This window comes from Callorhinus ursinus, unplaced genomic scaffold (genome assembly GCF_003265705.2).
Source record: "Callorhinus ursinus isolate GAN/ISIS: 27379988/994484 unplaced genomic scaffold, GSC_fseal_2.0 scaffold12, whole genome shotgun sequence".
NCBI classification, from domain to species: domain Eukaryota; kingdom Metazoa; phylum Chordata; class Mammalia; order Carnivora; family Otariidae; genus Callorhinus; species Callorhinus ursinus.
The window spans coordinates 18,338,635-18,364,364 of record NW_027397074.1 but is presented as its reverse complement, the minus strand read 5'-3'; the positions used below and the strand labels follow the sequence as shown (position 1 = coordinate 18,364,364).

The following is a 25,730-nucleotide window of genomic DNA, read 5'->3' as shown; positions in this document are numbered from 1 at the left end:
GTGAAGTCCAGTTCAGGCCTAAAGTATTAGGAAGCCCACTATGATGATACAGCTAAGCTATGACCACAGGAGCTCCATCAGTAAGAATGCTGACATTTTGATCTAGATCTCAACATCTTTGGAGATCACATAGAGAAAAGAGAGGTGTTGTACATTGACCCGTACAAATACCAGTTATCTCTTTCCTGAAATGAATGGAAATCTAGGACTGTAGCTTTTCAGTCTTCTTAAACGATGGTATCCTTTCTTTAAACCATGTATATCTTATAGTCCCAATATGTGAAAAAAAATGATTAACAAAAAAAATGCAGAGATATTCTGATTACAGTAGTGATTAAATTAATTACTACTTTTTATGTAGCAAGTAACAGGAAGCTCAATTCAGATTAACATGCAATAAGAAAAATTCACTGATTCACGAAACTGAATATTGGGGAATTTACCCATATCAGGGAGAGGCTGATCCTAGATCAAATGACCATGACCAGTTCCCAGGTTTTTTTTCCTCTCCATTTTTTTGGCTCTGCCAAGAGCTCTGAGAAGCTCAAGATGGAAAAGGAAATTATACTACAAACAAATAATGTTTAAGAGACCTCTGCCCTTGTGGTTCAAAAATGGCTACCAGAGATTCCTGGAGCTACTTCTCTTCACTTGTGTCCAGCAGCAGAGAAAGCATCTCTGTCCGGACCATCTGTCAAAACATATATTTAAAATTTTTTAAATGTTTTCTTTCTCTCAAGAAACATGGGCAAAATCTCTTGGATTGAATTATGTGCTATCTTGAACTAATCAATTCCTACAGCCAGGAACATCAAATTCCAGGTCTTAACCGCAGAGCTGAGATGGCATCAACCACCAAAGCCATGCAACTGAGAAGGAGCTGGAGGTGTTCTTGCTGTGGAAAGTGAGGAGTAGATGTTGAATGGAGGCAACCAATCAATATCTGTGTAAGTCTAAGAGGCTTGAATAACTGTCGCCTGATGTACAGCCCCTCTATACAGGTTCAACCTCTTATAATGTAAAATCCCCTCTGTATCTTCCAGAGTATTTGGGATCTTCCTTCCCTCTCTTTCTTCTTCCTTCCTTTCTTTCTTTCTTTCCTTCTTTCTTTCTTTCTTTCTTTCTTTCTTTCTTTCTTTCTTTCTTTCTTTCTTTCTTTCTTTCTTTTTCTTTCTTTCTTTCTTCTTCCTTCCTTCCTTCCTTCCTTCCTTCCTTCCTTCCTTCCTGCCTTCCTTCCTTCCCTCCTGCCTTCCTTCCCTCCTTTCTTTCTTTCTTTCTTTCTTTCTTTCCAAATGGATTGGCCAGGATAAATATCTGTGCTCATATAGTTGCCCTATTTACAAGGCCCTAAGGGGAGCTCTTTGGAAGAGCTTAAAATTTTAAGAAAGTGTGTACTAAAGGTGGGAAGGAAAAAGACCCATTTCACAGGACACGTAAAAGACTAGCCACAGGGAGCCTAGGTGGTCAGTCAGTTAAGTGTCTTCTTTCAGCTCAGGTCATGATCCCAGGACCCTGGGATGGAGGCCCACATCGGGCTCCTTGCTCAGTGGGGAGTCTGCTTCTCCTTCTTCCTCTGCTCCTCCCTCTGTTCACGCGCTCTCTCTCTCTCTCAAATAAATAAATAAAATTTAAAAAAAAAAGCCAGTCACAGCATTTATCACCAGCGCCAAGTGCTAAAGTGCCAAATGAGCAAAGGCTTGAAAAACAAATGCAAGAGAACAGGATCCACTGGGGGAGGGGAGGTATGTGGTCTTCTGGGGCTGGGGGTGGGAGTGAGGAAGGGAGTAAGTGGCCATGGATTGTTTCAGATAAGCTTTCCTAAAATGGAATGACACAAGAAAGCTCCTATTAGGCTGTCTCTCCTTTCCTCTCTCCTCTGCAGTCACCTTTCTTGTATCACTTGATGATAGAAAGGCATATCTCACACTCCTCCCAAACCTACTAAGTCATTGCCTAGGTTAGAAGAACCTTTAGGGTGCTCAAGAAAGGGGGAATGAATGACTCTAATGATAGGGTAATTAATCCTTTTGCAAGTCAGATGGACTCCAATTCTCCATTTTCCACAAAGGGAAGGATGCCTAATTGAGTTGTCAGATGAGAAATTACTAAAACTAATCTTGATGATAGATTACCATGTAAATTGTGGCATAGAACTGAGAAGAATTCAAAGAATTGAGCCCTATTGCTGTAACAAACCTCTATTGTTCCTATTTACTTATTTAGGTGAAGAGTTTCTCAGCACTTGTTACCTACATATCCTACATTCATCATTAATGCTGAAGCCTGTTATATTTATCCCTGGATATCTGGGGAGAAAGACTTTACCCATCTCATTAAGAACCACAATCCCAATACAATTTTACATTTTATGTCTAGTAATTATTCATCAATACTTGTAATGCATTTATGCTATTTTGAGAGATTGTGTAGAATTTTCTAACACTTAGAGCCTTATGGTCACAAAAACTTTAAAATTATTTCCCTTTATTGACATATTTTCATTGCATACAAGTATGTGATTCATGAAATTTTTTAAGTATAAAGATATATTAGGAAGTGGAATGGAAATATAATTTCAAGAAGAAAAACAAACAAAAGAAAATTTCCTACAGGTAAAGAAGAACTGATTTATGTATACTTACAATGTATGATGGGGCATCAAATTGTTATATTATTTAGATTCTACTAGAGAGTTTTTAAATAGTGATGGACAGCTTATTTTTAAATGTCATTATTGGAATTTATATGTATATTTACAAGTCTTTTAGCATGATAAAGAATCTTAGGCATCAACTTAGAAATGTGGTGAGGAATTTATTGCTTCTTAAAATATTTTAGGAGTACTTGAGTTCAAATGACTGGAGACAATGAAAGGAGAAAATTATGTTAGACAACAAAATGAGCAAGGAAAGAACAGGACTACTGTTGAGACTGATTGTGCAATGAAATATGATGACAAAGGACCTGTCTGCATACATTTGCTTTCGTGTCCTTTATCAAAGTGAAAGATCTAACAAAGAATGATTGAATGGACACTGGTAAAGGGGAAGAGAAGCTGGAGATGGAAAAAGAAATTGTAACAGCGTACCCATCTCCCTTAGGAGCCAACAGACGGTAGTAAGAATAGTAAGGATTGAAATCAGCCAGGATTGACTCAGAATTCTAACCTGCCAGCCCTCATCTATGTGACCATGGGCAAGATGCTTCAGCCACCTTATCTGAATTACGGATATAGGTTAAATTTCATAGGCTGTAGAGTGCTGCCCATAGAGTCAAGCACGGCAATACGTAAATAGTGGCTGTTGTAATGAGGTAGCTGTGGGCTTTGGAGCACCTTATCCTCCTTGAGCTTCACTTCCCTCCTGTCTATCACAGGAATAATAACATCTACCTCTTAGGATTACTACGAGGATTACACGATAATAAAGCTGAGAGCACTTATAATATAAAGAAGGCATTCGATAAAATTAGTTCTTTCCCTACTTCTTCCTTCTCTAGCTTCCTATTGATTTAGACAATTCTATGGACCCCTGATGGGTCATGATGAAAAACGGTCTATTTCCAAATACTAATTTATAAAATTGTATACTACTTTTATTGTATCTACTGGCAAAGAGACTAAATCTGAAATGATTCTTTCTCTTGCTGAGAAAGGAAACCAGGGTCTCATATTACAAATGACTCTATCCTTAGATATGACCTTTCTGCCTTACTAGCAAATCTCATTATTGACAAAATTATTTTCGTGAAATTGTAGAAGACAGATACGTTGCTTATCTATGACCACACAATCAATCCTCTCATAAAAAGGATTCCCTCACAAAGAAAAAATTCTTCCCAAGTGTTTCCTTTTGTCTTAGGAGTGAAAAGATAAAACATTTATTAATTTGTGGGAATAAATGTTGTTGATCAATGTGATTCACTTATTTTAGACAGTGTCAAATGTGTCCCCTCTCTGTAGTATTGTGTACAAAACAAAGGCCAGTTTAAGATGAGCCAGGGTGCCCAGAAAGGAGTTAAGGAACCAAGTTTCACGGAACAGGCAGGGAAGTTGTCTAAAATCACTTCCTCCATTTTAATCAGTGGGATAATGTCCATTCGGTTGTTTTCAGAAATAAGCTGCCAATTTGCTGCTCCCTCTTGAGGAGAGGCTGTAGTGAACAGTCAAAAGGCACAGGAAGGTCCTCCATCAGCCAGGATCCCCACAGGAAACAAATGGCACCCTCCGAAGGAGTGAAAGAAGCACTGTTGAAGCAGGAGAGTAGGTACGTGGGTGTCCATTATCCTCGTCTCTCTCTGTCTATGTTTGACATTGTCCAGAGTGAAATATATAAAAACAAAGAGAAGAGTGTAAAAGAGACTGATGAAAGTTTATTTGCAAAGTTGTGGGCAGGAGTTCAAGGGAAACTAGGGAGTGGCAACAATGGGAAATGCTACCAGCAGCAGGCTTGAAGGCATAAGGGAAAAGGACCAACTCCTGACACCCAGGGAGCCCTGGAGGAGTGGGAAAAGGCCCACCTGTCAGGAATTGCGGCCTTCGGTGGAGTAATGCGGCCACTGGCCACCATGGCCCAGGACATACTGTGTGAGGCTCAGTGCGAACTGAAAAAAGCAAGAAAAAAAATGTTGCTAAAGTCCTACATTATAGGGGCGCCTGGGTGGCTCAGTCGGTTGGGCATCTGCCTTTGGCTCGGGTCGTGATCCTGGGGTCCTGGGATGGAGTCCCACCTCGGGCTCCCTGCTCGGTGGGGAGCCTGCTTCTCCCTCTGCCTGCCACTCCCCCTGCTTGTGCTCTCACACTCTCTCTCTCTGGCAAATAAATAAAGATCTTAAAAAAAAAAAGTCCTACATTATAAAGCTTTAGCTTTTCTTCCACAGTATCTCTTCCCTCTCTCTTGACTGGTCATGTTTTTAAATGCTTCAATTTAACACCATTCTAAATGAAGAAAAAATGAGAAGTTTAAATCATTATCATGAATCTTGCCATTTACAATGTACAATGTTAGTTTGATTTTGTTTTTTAAGTTTATTTATTTATGTATGTATTTAAGTAATCTCTACACTCAGCATGGGGCTTGAACTCATGACCCAGAGATCAAGCGTCGCATGCTCTTCCAACTGAGCCAGCCAGGCACCCCTACAATGTGCAATGTTAGCTTTAGATGCAATATGAGAGCATTTAACACATATGCAAAATCACCAAAATGATACGATGTGTATTTTATAGTTCCCGCATACATATATATATTTTTTTTACTAGAACAGTATAAACACTACACAAAACTAGCTCAATTGTTTATTTCACTTCTTTGCATACACACATTGTACCAACATTCTTTGCCTTTGGCTTACTGATGAGTAAAGAGGAACTAAAAGGAAAAGCGGCTGTGGATTGCCCTATCTTTCCCTTTCCTTCTATGGCATTACTTTTAGTGTAAGTGGTTGGCTAATATAGGGAAGTAACATGAGTAGGAAAGAATATAAGAGTTCTTTGGTTGTTCGTGTTTCTTAGAATGTCATTACCTTTCTTCTGAATTTGAAGCAAATTTTGGTTCAAATGGAAAGAGGCATTTTAGAGTTTAATCAGTCATAGATGTGATATGCTTTACCTTGTACTTGCTTTGAGTCTCACTGAACTCCCACAGATTCACAGGAATCCTGTTATCATGGGGCTCTGGAGATGCTACATGCAAATGGGGCAGCCGGAACTGGCCGACACATACAGTGTGTATCTCCTCTGCTTGTGTATCAGACTTCATTAACAAAATTCACATTCAAAGACAAAATTAAGAATTTCAAAGTTGTGTCAGCAAAGCATTGAGTCAAGTGCAGGGCCCTTCCAAGCGTGGGGCCCTACTGACTACACAGGTTCCAAGCTGGGACCAAAGAAGAAGCCAGGGGCATCAGCCCTTTCCTCCTGTCATCCCACCTCCTGTGGGGGTCCCCACTGGTGGACCCTGACTAAATTGCAAGGGATCCAGGGATGCATTGCAACAGACTAGGGGAGAAAAGTGTGGAGAGGGGGTCTGGAGTGGCAAGCAGAATATCCAGCACAGGCTGCTAGCTCCCCCATCTCTTTCCAAAAAAATCAGTTCCTTTTTAATTCAGCTAAGATAAGAAGGACCAGGCAGGTTCCAGGTGTGGCCTTATGCTGATGCAATTTTATGAGCCCTCTACACACATTAATTAATTAATTAAACAAAATTACAATTATAAATTGAGTACGAACTGGCCATTTATTTAGAATGAGAAAAGAAATCACAGTAAAACACCAGAGCTTGAAAGGTTCACGTCCTTTTTGTCTGAGGTCTCTAGGACATATACCAGAAATGCCTACACAGACATGTTTCCTTTACAGCCTGGCTTCCCTTTCCCACCTAGAACACTCTACCACGTCAAGCAACTCCCGCCACTCCCAGGGGCCTGGGGAAATGAAGAGCCTTGAAGATTAAACTTCATTAGCTTTATGATAAATCTTTCTGTAGGCCCCAAAACCTGGAACATAGAATTAAGTGACTATGGCGCAGCAAGCTTCCTAGTGGGCAAAAATTGTGGGCCCTTGGGCCGTGATGGGACTCCTTTCCCTACCGCACATGTCAAAGGAAGTTAGCCTGGAGTTTGGGCTCTTCTGACCTAGTGCTTTTTCACTATGGTCAGGAAATGCCATTAAATTTCAGATACACCATGTAGGAAACTGAGGAGGTAGTGGATAGTCAAGGCCACTCCTTGGCAGCCTTCATTTCTTATCCATCCCTTGTGTTGTTTGTTGGCTAAGTTGGAATAAGCCAAAGGGAAAACAACCTTAGGACTCATTGTTCTTGGTCACCTTCAAATCCTGACCAGACTTTGTGGCCTAATCAACAGGTTCCTCCGTAGGCAAAAATATTCCTGGGCTTTCCTCATAATAGCTGAGGCAACATGGGGACCCACTTAGATTCAGAAAAAAGAAGGAACAGTTCAGCTAGATAAAAGGGCTGTCCTGGATTGGGTCTGGGGGCCTGAGCAGGAGCCCATGGGAGGACAGAAAAGGGTGGACAAGGACAAAAGAAAGGAATTACAGATATATTTAGGAAAATGGAAAGATGCTGGGGCGCCTGGGTGGCTCAGTTGGTTAAGCAACTGCCTTTGGCTCGGGTCATGATCCTGGAGTCCCGGGATCGAGTCCTGTATTGAGCTCCCTGCTCAGCGGGGAGTCTGCTTCTCCCTCTGACCCTACCCCTTTTGTGCACTCTTTCTCTCACTCTCTCTCAAATAAATAAATATTCTTAAAAAAATGGGGGGGATGGAAAGATGCTAAAGAAAGATTTCAAACTTTGCTAAGGCCCCGGTGTTGGTGAACTCACTATTTGCTTTCGATAAATAAGTATGGGGGAAGCGGCTGATATCTGAATTAAGAACATGTGCCTAACATGAAAGCAGTTGATCTAAAGAAGGTAGTACGTAAGTGCCTAAGTTCAAATCTTGACCTTAGTTCATAAAAGCTATGAGACTTTGGTCAAGAAACTCAATCTCTCTGCCTCAGGCTTCTCATCTATAAGATGAAAGTATATTATGTTTCATTACATTATGTCATGTCACATCACATTCTGTTATGTTATATGGAGCTCTCCTCATAGCATTATGTGAGAATTAGCTAAGTTAATACTTATAAACACCACTTATAATAGTTCTTAGTACATGTGAGATAATAGAAAATATATACATTGGTCTCTGCCTGCAGTTCCTGGCACAGAGCTCCTAGAACCCTGGCAATTTCCTAAGTGACAAGGGCGTTAGGAGCATCTTTGGTTCTCATATTTTGTCTTTGACCACAGTTCCTGACATAGAGCTCCCATATCCCTTAAAATGTCCTGGGTGATGGCAGTGTCTTTTGTTCTAATGAGGTGACTCTTAGCGGGTGCCTGGAGGGGGGCTGGTCACCGGCAGACCAAGTCACAATTAGAAGCTTGGAATTCTCAGCCCACCCTCGGCTCTCCCTAGAAGGGAGAGGTCTAAAAATGATGTTAATGATCGATCATGGCACTGTGATGTAGCCTCCACAAAAATCCCCAAAGGGTGGGGTCTGTAAAAGACTTTAGGTTGGTGAAAACACGGAGGTGCTGGGAGAAGACATGGAAGCCCCGTGTCCTTTCCCACATACCTTTCCCTCCATGTCTCTTGCACCTAGATGCTCCTCTGTATCATTTATCATAGCCTTTAACAAACTGGTAAACATAAGCAAGTGTCTTATTCAAATAAATGAATCCAAGGGGAGGAGGTCATGGGAACCTATGGAATTTGATGCTATCTCTAGGTACATAGTGTCAAAATTGAGTTGACTTCTAGGACACCCAGCTGGTGTCCCAGATCGGTCTGGTGGGGCAAAAACCCCACACATCTGGTGTCAGAAGTGCTGTGAGTGAGGTAATAAGAGTGTGAGAATAAAAGAGATACACAGGAGGAAGAATATGGGTTTTTTCCTACACCCTACACAATTAGTGCTGGGTAAAAGTGAGAAATTATTATTATGAAATGGTTCCAAATATAGCACTTACACACATTTGGGCAATGTTTAAAGCTGTAAGATTTTTGCAACAGATGAAGAATCTAATCCATGTGCTTTTACTATGTATAATTTTATAAAAATTATCATTTTGAATGAATGGATATTTTTATGTTTAATATCTAGCCAAAGATAAGTATTGTGAAATTTTCATTAACCAAACATAGTCCTTTCTTAAAAAAAAAAAAAAGCACAATCATTTCTGAACTTTTCTTACCAAAAAGCAGAGGTATACTTTACCTCTTCATATGTTGTAGGTAATCTTTTCTGGTTCACCATTCCCAAACACTGAGGAAATATTTTGTTTTCTTTTTTTAACTTTAGTCAATTTATATACTGACATAGGGAGATTGGATGGAATACCAGATCCCACTGAGCAAAGAGCTCAGTGGGGTTCTTTCCTCATAAAGGTAACTTTAGGTTAGAATCAAGTCTGAGCAAAATAGACAGTTTAGAAAATGTTAGGGAGGCTTGCTTACCAGTCTTGTTTAGTTCTAGAAGTCAAGTTGAAATAAAATAGAGTCAGACTTTCTGGATTCCTATACACCTCTGAGCAAACACATCACATAATCTCCCTGATTTCATGTCTTTATCCACTGAAGAATAATGGGGCAAGTGTTGCCGAGCTGCACTCCCAAGATTCTTGTGAGGATTAAAAAAAAAATTGTTTAAAAAAAACTGAAAATGGACAACTGCACGCAAAAGAATGAAACTGGACCACTTTCTTACACCATACACAAAAATAAATTCAAAATGGATTAAAGGCCTAAATTTAAGACCCCCAAACCATAAAACACCTAAAAGAAAATATAGGCAGTAATCTCCTGGACATCAGCCTTAGCAACATTTTTTCCAGATTTGTCTCCTCAGGCAAAAGAAAAAAAAGCAAAAATAAACTATTGGGACAGCACCAAACTAAAAAGCTTTTGCACAGCAAAGGAAACCATCAAGAAAACAAAAAGGCAACCTACTAAATGGGGGAAAATATTTGCAAATGACATATCTATAAGGGGTTAATATCCAAGATATACAAACAACTCCTACAGCTCAATACCAAAAAAAACCCAAAAAACCGTAATTAAAAAATGCTCAGGGGCGTCAGGGTGGCTCAGTCGGTTAAGCATCTGCCTTCAACTCAGGTGATGATCTCAAGGTCCCGGGATCAAGCCCCATGTTGGGCTCCCTGTTCAGTGAGGAGCCTGCTTCTCTCTCTTCCTCTGCCCCTCCCCCCCACTCATGCTCACACTCTCTCTCTTAAATAAATAAATAAATAGTCTTTAAAAAAATGCTCAGAGGACCTTAATAGGCATTTCTTTTTAAAAAAATATTTTATTTATTTATTTGAGACCGGGAGAGAGAATGAGTTGGGGGGGGCAGAGGGACAAGCAGACTCCTCACTGAGCAGGGAGCCTGATGCGGGGCTCCATCCCAGGATCCTGAGATCATGACCCGAGCCAAAGTCAGACACTTAACCGACTGAGCCACCCAGGTGTCCCGTTAATAGGCATTTCTCCAAAGAAGACATATTGATAGTCAAACAGACATAAAAAGATGCTCAGCATCACCAGTCATCAGGTAAATGCAAATCAAAACCACAATGATATCACTTCATACCGGTCAGAATGGCTAGTATCAAAAAGACAAAAAATGACAAGTGTTGGGAAGATGTGAAGAAGAGGGAATCCCTATGAACTGTTGGTGGGAATGGAAATTGGTTCAGTACCATGGAAACAGTATGGAGATTCCTCAAAAAATTAAAAATAGAATTACCATATGACCTGCTAATCCTACTGCTGGATATTTATCCAAAGAAAAATAAAACATTAATTTGAAAAGATATATGCACCCCATGTTTATTGCAGCATTATTTGCAATAGCCAAGGTACAAAAGTAACCTAAGCGCCCAATGATAGATGAGTGGAATAATAAGATATGATATACATATATATACAATGGAATATTACTCAGCCAGAAAAAAGAATGAGATCTTGCCATTTGCAACAGCATGGATAGACCTAGAGGGTATCATGCTAAGTAAAAGAAGTCAGACAAAGAAATGTCAGATATATGATTTCACTTATATGTGGAATCTAAAAAATAAAACAAACGAACAAACAAACACAGAAACAGACTCATAAATACAGAGAACCAACTCGTATTGCCAGAGTCGGGTGAGTGGAGAGATGGGCAAAATAGGTGAAAGGTATTAAGAGGTATGAACATCGAGTTGTAAAATAAATAAGTCATGGAGATGAAAAGTTTAGTATCAGGAATATAGTCAATGATATTGTAATAACAATAATACAGGGTAACTACATTTAACATGGTGAGCATTGTGTAATGTATAGAATTATCAAACCCCTATGTTGTACACCTGAAACTAATACAACATTGTATGTCAACTGTATTACAATTAAAAAAAAAAAAACGGGGGGTGCCTGGGTGGCTCAGTCGGTTAAGCGTCTGCCTTCGGCTCAGGTCATGATCTCAGGGTCCTGGGATCGAGACCCACATTGGGCTCCCTGCTCGGCAGAAGCCTGCTTCTCCCTCTCCCACTCCCCCTGCTTGTGTTCCCTCTCTTGCTGTGTCTCTGTCAAATAAATTAAAAAAAATCTTAAAAAAAAACCCTAAAAAACAAAACCACTCTACAAATGCGAGAAGAATTTATTCAAATAACTTTCTTCTTACCCAATTTCTTTTTTGCCTGTCATTCAACAGCAGACAGACTAGATTATCTGTCAGGAGAAACAATCCTGAATTAATTGCATTCACAGTTGATGTTTTCTTTTAAGATTTATTTATTTATTTGAGAGAGAGAGTGTGTAAGTGTGAGCAGGGAGGGGGCAGAGGGAGAGGGAGAGAGAGAGCATCCTTGAGCAGACTCCCTGCTGAGCAGGGAGCCTGATGCAGGGCTTGATCCCAGGACCCTGAGATCATGACCTGAGCCAAAATCAAGAATCCACCACTTAACTGACGAGCCCCCGCCCCATGCTCCCCTTCATGTTTGAAGTGCTCTTACCAGTATCTGTAAGAGAAAAATCAATTTGATTGATCAACTGGAATTCTTTTTGTTTTTTTTTTGTGCCAATTTTAAACAGTTTTATTTAAGACACTGCATTTTCCACTTAATAATACAGTGCTTATAAAGTGCAATGTTATTTCCTTTCCCTGTGCATATATTCCATATCTGAGTATAAAGCATGCCCAGTGTATTTACTATAGCAGCTTGACTTTAAAACTACCATGAGATTTGCACAAACCTGGGTCCTTCAAATGTTTTGTGTAGAACAATGCTAGACCTATTTTCAGGTTGGCTTAATCAACTTCTTCAATGGTGGGCCCAGTGGAGGCACCACCAGATAGAGGAGTTCCACCACCAGGGAAGCCCCCAGGGATTCCTCCTGCACAGTGGTACAGCTTGGTAATGATGGGGTTGCAGACTTTCTCCAGCTCTTTCTGCTGACGTTCAACTTCTTCCTTCTCTGCGGTCTGGTTCTTATCAAGCCAGCTGATGATTTCATTATACTTGTCAAGAATCTTCTGTTTATCCTCATCATTGATTTTGCCCTGAAGATTTCATCTTCAGCAGTTGCTTTCATGTTGAATGCGTAAGATTCAAGCAAGTTTGAACTAACAGGCTATACCTTCTGCCTGCCCCCCCACCTGAGGCGTTCCTTAGATTGAAGTTGCTTTTGATGATGCTAATGCATCTTCAATGTCTCTGCTGTAGATAAGAGAACAAGATTACCATCACTACAGACAAGAGCCACTTGAGCAAGGAAGACATTGAGCACACGCTCCAGGAAGCTGAGAAGTACAAAGCTGAAGATGAGAAGTAGTGGGACAAGGTGCCTTCCAAGCATTCACTTGAATCTTACGGAGTTCTTTATTGTTCATTATAAATGAATGATGCCTGGACAATGACAGGTACTGAATTTTGTTTGATGAATGAAGTCACAAGTGCTATAACTTAAAACATTTGACAAGATTCCACCTCCAAGGCTGTTAAAAGTCAAAACAATGGCTAAAACAACCCAGTTACCAGGGAGATGTAATTTTTGTGGAGAGAGAGTTGAATAACAAGAACCACAGCCATGTGGTAAATGCTCTTCTTCTGGCAAAATCAATCACGTGGTGACTGTCCAGCATGAGTGCATAATATCAACATTATTTACCATGTCTATTAAAAAAAGAGTGCAAGGTAAAGGTAAAAATGTGAAGATGGCGTTAAACTCTTTATTGTTCTACACTACAGCATGATGTTGCACAACAAAACGCACATAGATTCCATAAGCCCTGCGAGAAAGCAGGACATTTGCAACGTGCACAAGCATAGGACAGTGAATCCCTAAGGGAGAGAGGGAGAAATAACCTCAAGTAAAATACTCAAGACCTAGAAAAGGGTCAAAGGAGTCATTATAAATTCAAGATATTGGTAAATGCTAGCCATAATTCATGAAGAAGGTTGAAAGGAACAGACTGGTCCTTTCTTTGAGGTTTTCTTATATCACATTAGCAAAGACTACCTTCTACCATCTGTCTTCAATATTTGTTTCAACATTTTGCAACAACTTGATAGTATTTTTTTCTTAAATAGCTTTATTGAGATGCAATTCTTACATACCACATAATGCATACACTTATAGTGTACAGTTCAATGGGTCTTAGTATATTCAGATTGTGCAATCACTAGCACCATTTAATCCCAGAATATTTTCATCACCCCTCAAAAAAGCTCCTACTTCTTAGCAGTTGCTCCCCATTCTCCCCTTCCCCACAAGACAACCAATAATTTACTTTCTACCTCTATAAATTTGTCTATTCTGGACATTTCACAAAAAAGGACTCATACTGTATGTGATCTTTTGTGATTGGCTTCTTTCACTTAGCATAACATTTTCAAGATTCGTCCTATTATAGCATGTATCCGTATTTTATTTCTTTTTATTGCTGAGCAATATTCTGTTGTATGGACATACCACATTTTGTTTATCCTTCTATAAGTTGATAAGCAGACACTTGGGTTGTTTTCACTTTTATAAATTCTGCTGCCATGAACATTTGTGTACAAGATTTTGTGTGGAGATATATTTGCATTTCTCTTGGGCATATACCTAGAAGTAGAATGACTGGGTCATATAGCAACTTTTTTTTTTAAGATTTATTTATTTATTTTAGAGAGAGAGAAAGGGCCAAGGGAGAGGGAGAGAGTCCCAAGCAGACTCCAAGCTGAGTGCAGAGCCTGACCTGGGGCTCGATCTAATGACCCTGAGATCATGACCTGAACCAAAACCAAGAGTCAGATGCTTAACCAACTAAGCCACTCAGGCACCCCTCTGTGTCAACTTTTATTTTTTTTAATTTTTCTTTTTTTTTATATTTTATTTATTTGACAGAGAGAGACACAGCAAGAGAGGGAACACAAGCAGGGGGAGTGGGAGAAGGAGAAGCAGGCTTCCCACAGAGCAGGGAGCCAAATGTGGGGCTCAATCCCAGGACCCTGGGATCACGACCTGAGCCAAAGGCAGCCGCCTAACTGACTGAGCCACGCAGGCACCCCTGTGTCAACTTTTAAAAACGCTTTTTAAGAATTGCGATTGTAACTCACATACCATAAAATTCACCATTTTAAGTGTATACTTTACTGGGTTTTAGTGTATTCATAAGGCTATGCAAGCATCATCAACATCTAATTTTAGGAAAAATTTTACCACCCCAAATGGAAACCTTGCACCCATTATCCTTGAATTAATGTTGGCTCAATAAGCCTAGAGTCCTCTGTTCTTTCTTCTGCCTTGGGAAAATGATTTAAAACACGTTGTCCTTTTATTCAAATTATCACTTGTACACTTGAAAAATAAGCATAGTGACTTTTAAAAATAATGAATTTATTAAGATATGATTCACATACCATAAAATTCACTCATTTAGAGTGTACAATTTAGTTGGTTTTAGTACATTCACAAAATTGTGCAATCATTACCATTGTCTAATTCCAGAATATTTTCATCATTCCAACAAGCAGCCTTGTACTGTTTAGTAGTTACCCCCATTTTCCCCTCCCCCTAGCCTCTGGTAACCACTAGTGTACTCTCTGTCTCTATGAATTTTCCTATTCTGGACTATGTTTAACTTTTTGAGGAGTAAAAGAGGATTCTTATACCATGTTCATTAACCACTTCTTTAAGCATAAATCATTTGGTTATACACACATGTACATGCACACACATACCTATTGCTTGTGTCATTACTGATATTTTCATACCTTCATGCCACTCTCCTGTACTCATAGATGAGCTCAATACCTGTCAAAATACCAAAGTGGGGAAAATACTGACAGCATATGGCAAATTATTGATATCCTCAATAGAGGGATTTACTGTATCATTTCCCTAGTGATCATATAATTACAAACTAAAATAACATAATTTTTTCAATCAAAAACATTTTTTCAAAAGAGAATTTAAACACTGTAATACCCAGCACTGCTGAGGATGTAAGGAAAGAGGCACTCTTACACACTGTCAGTTGAAATTTAAAGTGTTAACATTCCTCAAGGTCAATTTGGCCAGATGTATCAAAAACCTTTAAAGTAGCATAATTTTTGATCCAGAAATTCCAGTTTAAGGAATTTATTCTAAAGAAATTTTCTTAGGAACACTTAAAGATATATGTATAGGATTGTTCATTATCTTCCTGGTATTTAAAAAGGCAGAAAACAAGAAACAATCTAAATATTGTTTAAAAGAAAGAGGTTAGTTAATTAAGTTTCCAAACAGCCATATGATCAATTACAATGCTGCTGTTAAAAATTGTATGGTGATTAACATAACATAATAAAATAAAATTTAAAAAAATTATACTGAGAGCCATCAATGAACAATGGAATTTAAAATTAAAAACACCGTGTCATTTATGGTAGTATCCCAAAATATGTAAAAGATTTGTATGAGGAAAACTACAAAACTCTTGATGAATGAAATCAGAGAACTAAATAAATGAAGAGATATTCTGTGTTCGTGGATAGGAAGACTCAATATTGCCAAGATGTCAGGTCTTCCCAATTTGATCTATAGATTAGATGCAATCCCAATCAAAATCCCAACAAGTTATTTTGTGGATATCAACAAACTGATTCCAAAGTTTATATGCAGAGGGAAAAGACCCAGAATAGCCAACACAATATTGAGGGAGAAGACGAAGTTGGAGGACTAACATTACCCAACTTCAAGTCTTACTATAAAGTGTAGCAATTAACACAGTGTGATATTGGCAAAAGAACAGACAAATAGATCAGTGGAACAGAATAGAGAGCTTGGAAATAAACCCATGTAAAGGTGATTAAATTAATCTTTGACAAAGGTGCAAAGGCAACACAATGGAGCAAAGATAGTCTTTTCAACAAATGGTACTTGAAACAGCTACACATCCAAATGCAAAATAATGAATCTAGAAATACTTTACACCCTTCACAAAAATTAATGTGAAATGGATCATAGACCTAAATGTAAAATGCAAAATTATAAAACTCCTAGAAGATAACACAGGAGAAAACCTAGATGATGTTGGGTGTGGGTGATGACTTTTTAGATATAACACCAAGGGAACAATCCATGAAAGAAATAATTGATAAGCTGGATTCCACTAACATTAAAAACTTCTGCTGAACAATGATGTTCTCATGAACATGGTCATCTATGAACAATGATGTTAAGAGAATGAGCCACAGACTGGGCAAAAATATTTACAAAAGACACATCTGATAAAGGACTGCTATTCAAAATATACAAAGAATTCTTAAAATGCCAGGAAAACAAACAACCCAATTTTTAAAAATGGGCCAAAGAATTTAACAGACACCTCACCAAAGAAGATATACAGATGACAAGTAAGAATATGAAAAGATGCTTCACATATGTCATCAGGAAAATGCAAATTAAAACAACAATGAAATATCACTATATATCTATTAGAATGGCCAAAATTAACAACACCAAATGCTGACAAAGATGTGGAGCAATAGGAACTCTCATTCATTCCTGGTGGAAATGCAAAATGGTGCAGCCCCTTTAGAAGACAGTTTGGCATTTTCTTACAAAACTAAACCTACTCTGACTATACTATCCAGCAATCATACTTTTTGGTATTTACCTAAAGGAGTTGAAAACAAATGCCCACACAAAAACCTGCACATGGGTGTTTATAGCAACTTTATTCATAATTGCCCAAACTTGGAAGCAATCAAGATGTCCTTCAGTAGGTAAATGGATAAATAAACTGTGGTACATCCAGGCAATAAAATATTACTCAGTGCTAAAAAGTAGTGAGCTACCAAGCCATCAAAAGATGGTGGAGGAATCTTAAGGGCATATTACCAAGTTAAAGAAGCCAATCTGAAAAGGCTACATACTGTGTAATTTCAACTATATGACATTCTGGAAAAGGCAAAACTATAGATACAGTGAGAATCTCAGGGGTTGCCAGGGGTTGGGCTGCAGGGAGAGATGAATAGGTGGAGCACAGAGGACTTTGACGGCAGTGAAAATATTCTGTACAATACTATAATGATGGATACATGTCATTACACACTTGTCCACACCCATAGAATGCACAACATCAAGTGTGAACCCTAAGATAAACTATTGATCTTAGGTGATTATGAGCTGTCAATGTATATCCATCAATTGTAACAAATATGCCACACTGGTGGGAGGATGTTGATAACAGGGCTGTGCATGTGTGGGGGCAAGGAGGTTATAGGAAAGCCCCTCTCAGTTTTGCTGTGAACCTAAAATTACTCCAAAAAATTAAGTCTTTAAAAAAATTACACTAAAGGAAAATATTTGGTGACTTGAAAAGATGTTCACAGTTCTTGACTAAGTGAAAAAAAGAACTGGTTAGACAGTTAAATGTTAACCCAACATTATAAAAATCCGGTGTTATGCATAGCAAAGAGAGAAAAGATAGTAAAAGTGAACATATACAATTCATCTGCAGGTGAGAGAACGTGGGATAAGTTCTGTGTAGGTGTTACAAAATTCAATCACATCTCCGTTATAAAGAAATATTACTTTATTACTTCAGACTGAGCTCCACTTGCTGTGAGATCCCATTTCCAGTGACAGTGAAAACACTTAATCTTGTCAATTATAGGGAGCTTAGTTACTTTCAGCATAAAATTGAGTGCCTTTTGGTAAACATCCAGTCAGAGTTGGCTCACTATTTTATCATTACAAAGTGTGAACTCTTGCCCTCATTTCTCAAAATTTCTTCCATTCCCTCCCTTCTCAGGATCTCTGGGGGATGGGACAGTTCTCAGAACGTAATGGCAGTGGGGGCAGGATGCTGGTTCCCACGGACCACAGGTGAGGGGTGTCTTGTCCCACCCTTACTGCAAGTGCTCTTTGAGTGCCTGGACAGTGTGACTTTCCGTCTCCTCTCTGGGCAAACACTGTTAAGGACCTGTGATTGTCCTTTCTCTTCCCCAACCCCTGACCCTCCTTCCCTACCCCATCACTCTGTCATGCCCTTGATTTGCCTCCCTTCAGCCCACTTGGGGAGGATATCCTTCTGCCACCTAGCCCCCAGCTCTAGGTGATCCCCTTACAGTGACTTCTGGCAGACCACTGGCTTAATCCTTAGCATCCCCAAGCCTCGGGATATGGACATTTGTATCTTCTCTCTGCCTCATGTAGGCTTTGAAGAACTTGGGGGAGAGGTATCTTCTTTAGCCTCTCTTTTTGCCTAAAAATGAAACACTGACAGTTTACTCTATCTCACCTGCCCCACACTGTCTTTGGGCTCTCTGAATGGCATTGTCTTCCCAGATATTCAGATGGAAGGAAGACAAGCCTCTGCTGTTGACGGATGCCAAAAATTTCTAGAAGTTTCTATTCTCACAGTTTTTGAGGAGGAGAGGTGGAAAGTAAACTACAAAAACACTCAGTCTCTCTATTCTCTCTCCCCTCTTCTCATTTTCCTTCCCTTTCCTCCCTGTCCTTTCACTATGGGTAGAAGGTGGCTGTGGATCATCCAGGTGGATACATAAGTCTGAAGTTTTGGGAAACAGTCAGGGCTTAATGTACAAATTTGTAAGGCATCAGCATAGAGATGATGGTTAAGGTTGTGGGGGCTTTTAAGTGAGAAGAGATCATGGTCCAGGGCAGAATCCTAAGATTCATTTTTATTATTAAGAAGCCACAAGAATGACAATGAATTTTCTTCAGAAACTCTGACACACTACAAGACAAATAACATAAATCATGTGAAAGAAGAAAGGCTTCATCTTTTAGTTTGTCAAAAGGTAGTTCTTAACCAGCAACCAGGAGGGAAACAGCATGGTGAGCCCGTACTCTCACCAGGGAACTGGCCAACAAGAAGGAGAGCTGTCAGTCTTGTAAAAAAAAAAAAAAATGAGACTTCCCCTATTGTAAAGATTCCTCAAGCAATTTTATGCATTCTAGAAGGAAGATCTTTGAACTGGGAAATCTTCACTGAGAAAGTTTCTTTTTCAATTACCAAAGAGAAAGGAACTCTTTCTGAAGATTCTCTTTGAGGGTTAGATGTCTGTGTGGATGGATGGGTGTGTGGATGGATGGATGGATGGAGGAATGGATGGATGGATGGATGGATGTGTGGATGGGTGGATGGATGGATGGATGGGTGGGTGTGTGGATGGATAGAGAGAGGTATTGCTGTTGACTATATGGAAACATAGAATAGTCTCCAGAAATGTTAGTCCTTTAAGAATTTACAGTTAATTACTTAATTGAAACAAGTAATTATTGAAAGCCAACCTCCTAGCCACTGTACTTGGCAAGGTCCTTAAAGTACATGTCCTTGACCTCATAGAGTATTTAAACAAGAGGCAGAGACAAAAAGCAAACAGCTGCATACATCAATTATTTAAAATTATGAAAAGTACTTAAAAGAGAATCATCAGTATCATCTTAATTTTCATTTTTAATTCCATTAAATTAGAACAAAACAAATTAGTGGTGTCAATTACTTCTTTCTTAGGAAAAGCACTGGCCACCACAGGGAGGAAAACCTAAGATCACATTTAAAAAATTTTAATATTGGCCAAGTGGCCTGACCTCCTGTCCAATTTAGCTGCGGCCAAAAAAATGGGGGGAGGGGATTTTTTCTCTTTAAATTTTTTTATTGTTATGTTAATCACCATACATTACATCATTAGTTCTTGATGTAGTGTTCCATGATTCATTGTTTGTGCATAACACCCAGTGCTCCACGCAGAACGTGCCCTCTTTAATACCCATCACCAGGCTAACCCATCCCCCCACCCTCCTCCCCTTTAGAACCCTCAGTTTGTTTTTCAGAGTCCATCATCTCTCAACTACCATACTCTTTCAAGTATCCATCACTTTTGTATTAAGCTGCCCTCTGGTGGTTTTCAATTTAGTCAATATCTTTACCTTAGGATCTGATGTATAGAATATTTGCATTACTGTACTTTGTTTAATACTATATTAATTCCTACTTTCTTTATGAACTTATTTGGCAGGGTCTTTGAAATATTCATGTAGTAAAATGGAGACTGGCAGGGTCCCTGGGTGGCTCAGTCGTTAAGCATCTGCCTTCGGCTCAGGTCATGATCCCAGGGTCCTGGGATTGAGCCCCGCATCAGGCTCCCTGCTCAGTGGGAAGCCTGCTTCTCCCTCTCCCACTCCCCCTGCTTGTGTTCCCTCTCTTGCTGTGTCTCTCTCTGTCAAATAAATAAAGTCTTTAAAAAAAAAAAAAAGAATAGAGACTGGCTACTGTCCAGAACAGTGAAAAACAATTAGCAAATTCATGAAGCCAAGTTTGTACGTCCAGTGTAATGAATCATCACTTATTAGCAATATTTCTGTTATTGTTATTATAATACAGGACTGACTGATATGAATCTCAGTCATCAAGTACAGAATGTAACCACTGAAAACCAAAATACACTTATTTAGCGACAGTCCCTCATACATATTACAGGCTTTCACACGATATGAGTATAAAATATTCTCATTAATGAATAGGCTAAATGTTTGTTACTGCCCCAAATAATCTGAAATATAGAGCTATCTTTTAACTTCCTTCCAAAGATAAGCAGGATGTGCCTATTGAAAACAGATACTTCTAGTCAAACCAGTCTCTTGTCTTTTGATAATAAGGAGGAAATTGTCAATCACTTTTATTTTATTTTGTTGAACTTTCTCTAGTATAATGATTGTAATGTATAAAATAACCTTGGTTACGAAAACAATATATTTTTTACCATAAGAGTTTAAAAGTTAAAGTATCATTCAAATTTTCCTATAATTATTCTTTTTCATTAAGGCAAGACCTATTTGAACACATTTAAATTATCTTCTTACATGTATACTCTGAGTTCAGGGGAAGGAAATCCACATTATATGAGATTAAACTTTTTTAGTTCATATATTTATTTAGGCATTTGGGTGCCTTCTGTGTGCCCAACCCTGTGTGGCCTACATTCTAGAAAAGAAGGTCATTCCAGAAACAAAACTCTAAATATATTTTAAGCTGTTTCGTCATCATGGGAATTAGTACTTGAGAGAAAAAGTGCTTCCCTAGTTTAGGAAAGAATTGAGAGCTATGTTAGCTGCGGGGGAAATAACAGCTTCACAGAGGAAATGGCACTTGAACTGTGTGTATTGCATTGGGGGGGATTTTGGTAACAAGGGACAACATGTTGAAGACCTTTCAGATCAGAAGATAAAGATAAACAAAAGCATTGAAAAAAGTGAGTTGAAAACAAATCTACATTTGGTGTAGATGAATACATAAGTTAAAATAAATCTGCAGGTATGTTTAACAAAATTCAGAAGATTCATAGTAACAAGAGTTTTACTTGACTAGACTACACATGTAACTGCTATCCATCACTACCACTGAGTAGTTGACCATTGGTAGAATTAGTAGAATCAATGGATCCATGGTTATAAGAGGCAGAATGCAGTTACTATATTATTTTAAGCTGCTCAAGTTTTAAAATATTGAGATATCACTTAAATAGAAGGAAACACATAGATCTTATGTGTCCAATTCCATTACTTTTTTTTACATCCGCATGATTTATTTATTTTATTTTTTAAAATTTTTTATTGTTATGTTAATCACCATACATTACATCATTAGTTCTTGATGTAGTGTCCCATGATTCACTGTTTGTGCATACACCCAGTGCTCCACGCAGAATGTGCCCTCTTTAATACCCATCACCAGGCTAACCCATCCCCCTACTCTCCTCCCCTCTAGAACCCTCACTTTATTTTTCAGAGTCCATCATCTCTCATGGTTCGTCTCCCCTTCCAACTTACTCCCCTTCATTCTTCCCCTCCTGCTATCTTCTTCTTTTCTTTTTTCTTAACATATGTTGCATTATTTGTTTCAGAACTACAAATCTGTGATTCAACAGTCTTGCACAATTCACAACGCTCACCATAGCACATACCCTACCCAATGTCTATCACCCAGCCACCCCATCCCTCCCACCCCCCACCACTCCAGCAACACTCAGTTTGTTTCCTGAGATTAAGAATTCCTCATATCAGTGAGGTCATATGATACATGTCTTTCTCTGATTGACTTATTTCACTCAGCATAACACCCTCCAGTTCCATCCACGTCGTTGCAAACGGCAAGATCTCATTCCTTTTGATGGCTGCATAATATTCCATTGTGTATATATACCACTTCTTCTTTATCCATTCATCTGTCGATGGACATCTTGGCTCTTTCCACAGTTTGGCTATTGTGGACATTGCTGCTATAAACATTGGGGTGCACGTACCCCTTTGGATCCTTACATTTGTATCCTTGGGGTAAATACCCAGTAGTGCAGTTGCTGGATTGTAGGGTAGCTCTATTTTCAACTGTTTGAGGAACCTCCATACTGTTTCCAGAGTGGCTGCACCAGCTTGCATTCCCACCAACAGTGTAGGAGGGTTCCCCTTTCTCCACATCCCCACCAACATCTGTCGTTTCCTGACTTGTTAATTTTAGCCATTCTGACGGGTGTGAGGTGGTATCTCATTGAGGTTTTGATTTGGATTTCCCTGATGCCGAGCGATGTTGAGCACTTTTTCATGTGCCTGTTGGCCATTTGGATGTCTTCTTTGGAAAAATATCTGTTCATGTCTTCTGCCCACTTCTTGATTGGATTATTTGTTCTTTGGGTGTTGAGTTTGATAAGTTCTTTATAGATTTTGGATACTAGCCCTTTATCTGATATGTCATTTGCAAATATTTTCTCCCATTCTGTCGGTTATCTTTTGGTTTTGTGGACTGTCTCTTTTGCTGTGCAAAAGCTTTTTATCTTGATGAAATCCCAATAGTTCATTTTTGCCCTTGCTTCCCTTGCCTTTGGCGATGTTTCTAGGAAGAAGTTGCTGCGGCTGAGGTCGAAGAGGTTGCTGTCTGTGTTCTCCTTTAGGATTTTGATGGACTCCTGTCTCACGTTTAGGTCTTTCAACCATTTGGAGTCTACTTTTGTGTGTGGTGTAAGGAAATGGTCCAGTTTTATTCTTCTGCATGTGGCTGTCCAATTTTCCCAACACCATTTGTTGAAGAGACTGTCTTTTTTCCACTGGACATTTTTTCCTGCTTTGTCAAAGATTAGTTGACCATAGAGTTGAGGGTCCATTTCTGGGCTCTCTATTCTGTTCCATTGATCTGTGTGTCTGTTTTTGTGCCAGTACCATACTGTCTTGATGATGACAGCTTTGTAATAGAGCTGGAAGTCCGGAATTGTGATGCCGCCAGCTTTGCTTTTCTTTTTCAATATTCCTCTGGCTATTCTGGGTCTCTTCTGGTTCCATACAAATTTTAGGATTATTTGTTCCATTTCTTTGAAAAAAGTGGATGGTATTTTGATGGGGATTGCATTGAATGTGTAGATTGCTCTAGGTAGCATTGACATCTTCACAATGTTTGTTCTTCTAATCCATGAGCATGGGACGTTTTTCCATTTCTTTGTGTCTTCTTCAGTTTCTTTCATGAGTATTTTATAGTTTTCTGAGTACAGATCCTTTGCCTCTTTGGTTAAATTTATTCCTAGGTATCTTATGGTTTTGGGTGCAATTGTAAATGGGATCGACTCCTTGATTTGTCTCTCTTCTGTCTTGTTGTTCGTGTATAGGAATGCCACTGATTTCTGTGCATTGATTTTATATCCTGCCACTTTACTGAATTCCTGTATGAGTTCTAGCAGTTTTGGGGTGGAGTCTTTTGGGTTTTCCACATACAGTATCCTATCATCTGCAAAGAGTGAGAGTTTGACTTCCTCTTTGCCGATTTGGATGCCTTTGATTTCTTGTTGTTGTCTGAGTGCTGTGGCTAGGACCTCTAATACTATGTTGAATAGCAGTGGTGAGAGTGGACATCCCTGCCGCGTTCCTGACCTTAGGGGAAAAGCTCTCAGCTTTTCCCCATTGAGAATGATATTCGCTGTAGGTTTTTCATAGATGGCTTTTATGATATTGAGGTATGTACCCTCTATCCCTATACTCTGAAGAGTTTTGATCAAGAAAGGATGCTGTACTTTGTCAAATGCTTTTTCTGCATCTATTGAGAGGGTCATATGATTCTTGTTCTTTCTTTTGTTAATGTATTGTATCACGTTGATTGATTTGCGGATTTTGAACCAGCCTTGCAGCCCAGGGATAAATCCCACTTGGTCGTGGTGAATAATCCTTTTAATGTACTGTTGGATCCTATTGGCTAGTATTTTGGTGAGAATTTTTGCATCCATGTTCATCAAGGATGTTGGTCTGTAATTCTCCTTTTTGATGGGATCTTTGTCTGGTTTTGGGATCAAGGTAATGGTGGCCACATAAAATGAATTTGGAAGTTTTCCTTCCATTTCTCAATTCCATCACTTTTGACAAAACTCGCACAAGAGATAGAATGTTCTGTCATGGCAGAAAGTTCTCTCAGCCTATTCCCAGTCACTCCCACCACCTCCATCCCCAACTGTTCCGATTTCTGTAACCATAGATCAGTTTTACCTGTTGTTGAACTTCATGTAAGTGAAATCATACAGTATGTATTCTTTTGAGTTTGGCTTCTTTTACTGGGACATAATGCTGTGAGATTGATCCTTGTTGTTACATCAATTGTCAGTTTTATTGCTGAGTTGTATTCTACTCTATGACTATACCCCACTTTGTTGACCCATTCTCCTGTTAATGGATACCTGCGGTGGTTCCAATCTAGCGCTACTAGGAACAAAGCTGCTATGAACATTTGCATATCGGTGTCTGGGCAGTCACCCCTCCATTTCACTGGGGTGTACATTTAGGAGTGGGATAGCTGAACGTATAGTAAGGATATGTTTAACTTTACAAGCAACAGCCAAACAATTTTCCAGAGTGGTTACATCATTTTATACTCCCCCTAGCAATATATGAGAGTTTAGAGTTTTTATTCTCTTTACTTTTAGCCATTCTAGCTAGTGGATGTTGTAGTATCTCATTGTGCTTTAAAGTTATATGAGAACATGATGTCCAGCATCTTTCCAGTGTCTATCGGCCATTGATGTATATTTTTTATGAAGTGTCTGTTCAAATCTTTTCACCTATTTTTAAGATTGGGTTTTTTAAATCATTATTAAGTTGTATGTATTCTTTACATATTTTGGTTGCAAGTGTTTGGTCAGATGTATGTGTTGCAAACATATTCTCCCAGTCTGTGGCTTGTCTATTCTCTCATCAGTGTCCTTTGAATGTGTTTAACTTTCATGAAGTCTGATTTACCAATTCTTGTTTTCTTTTTTGCAGTTAGTGCTTTCTGTGCTTTCCTCGGGAAATCTTTGCCTACCCGAAGATTGCAAAGATATTTTCCTATGACTTCCTCTAGAAACTTTATAGTTTTCCATTTTATGTGTAGGTTTATAATCTATCTTGAATTAATTTTTGTGTATAGTGTGAGGTATAAGTTGAGTTTCATCTTCCCCCCACTGAATATCTGTTTGTTCCCTCACTGCCTGATAAAAAAGACTTTGTGTAAGTTTAATTTCACTGAAATTATGTCAATTAGCAGGAAACTTTTGAAAAATACTGGAAAAAGGAAATGAGGAGTAAAAAACGGGCATTTGACTCATAGTTGAGTCATTCTTTGTAGTCATACAGCAAGCATGCACAAATGACCACTAATATTGTTTAAAAACACAGCC

The 25,730-nt window shown here is 38.9% G+C and overlaps 1 long non-coding RNA gene across 1 annotated transcript in view; it reads right to left on the bottom strand.

Moving 5' to 3' along the window:
* Window positions 1–3,991: 3,991 nt before the first annotated feature.
* Window positions 3,992–25,730, bottom strand: part of LOC141373783 (uncharacterized) — a 30,802-nt gene continuing 9,063 nt past the window's right edge. The window contains exons 2-3 of the long non-coding RNA XR_012380108.1: window positions 4,519–4,602; window positions 3,992–4,300 (exon numbers count right to left, since the gene is read on the bottom strand). This is a non-coding gene — a long non-coding RNA (uncharacterized lncRNA). The remainder of the gene's footprint in view (window positions 4,301–4,518; window positions 4,603–25,730) is intronic.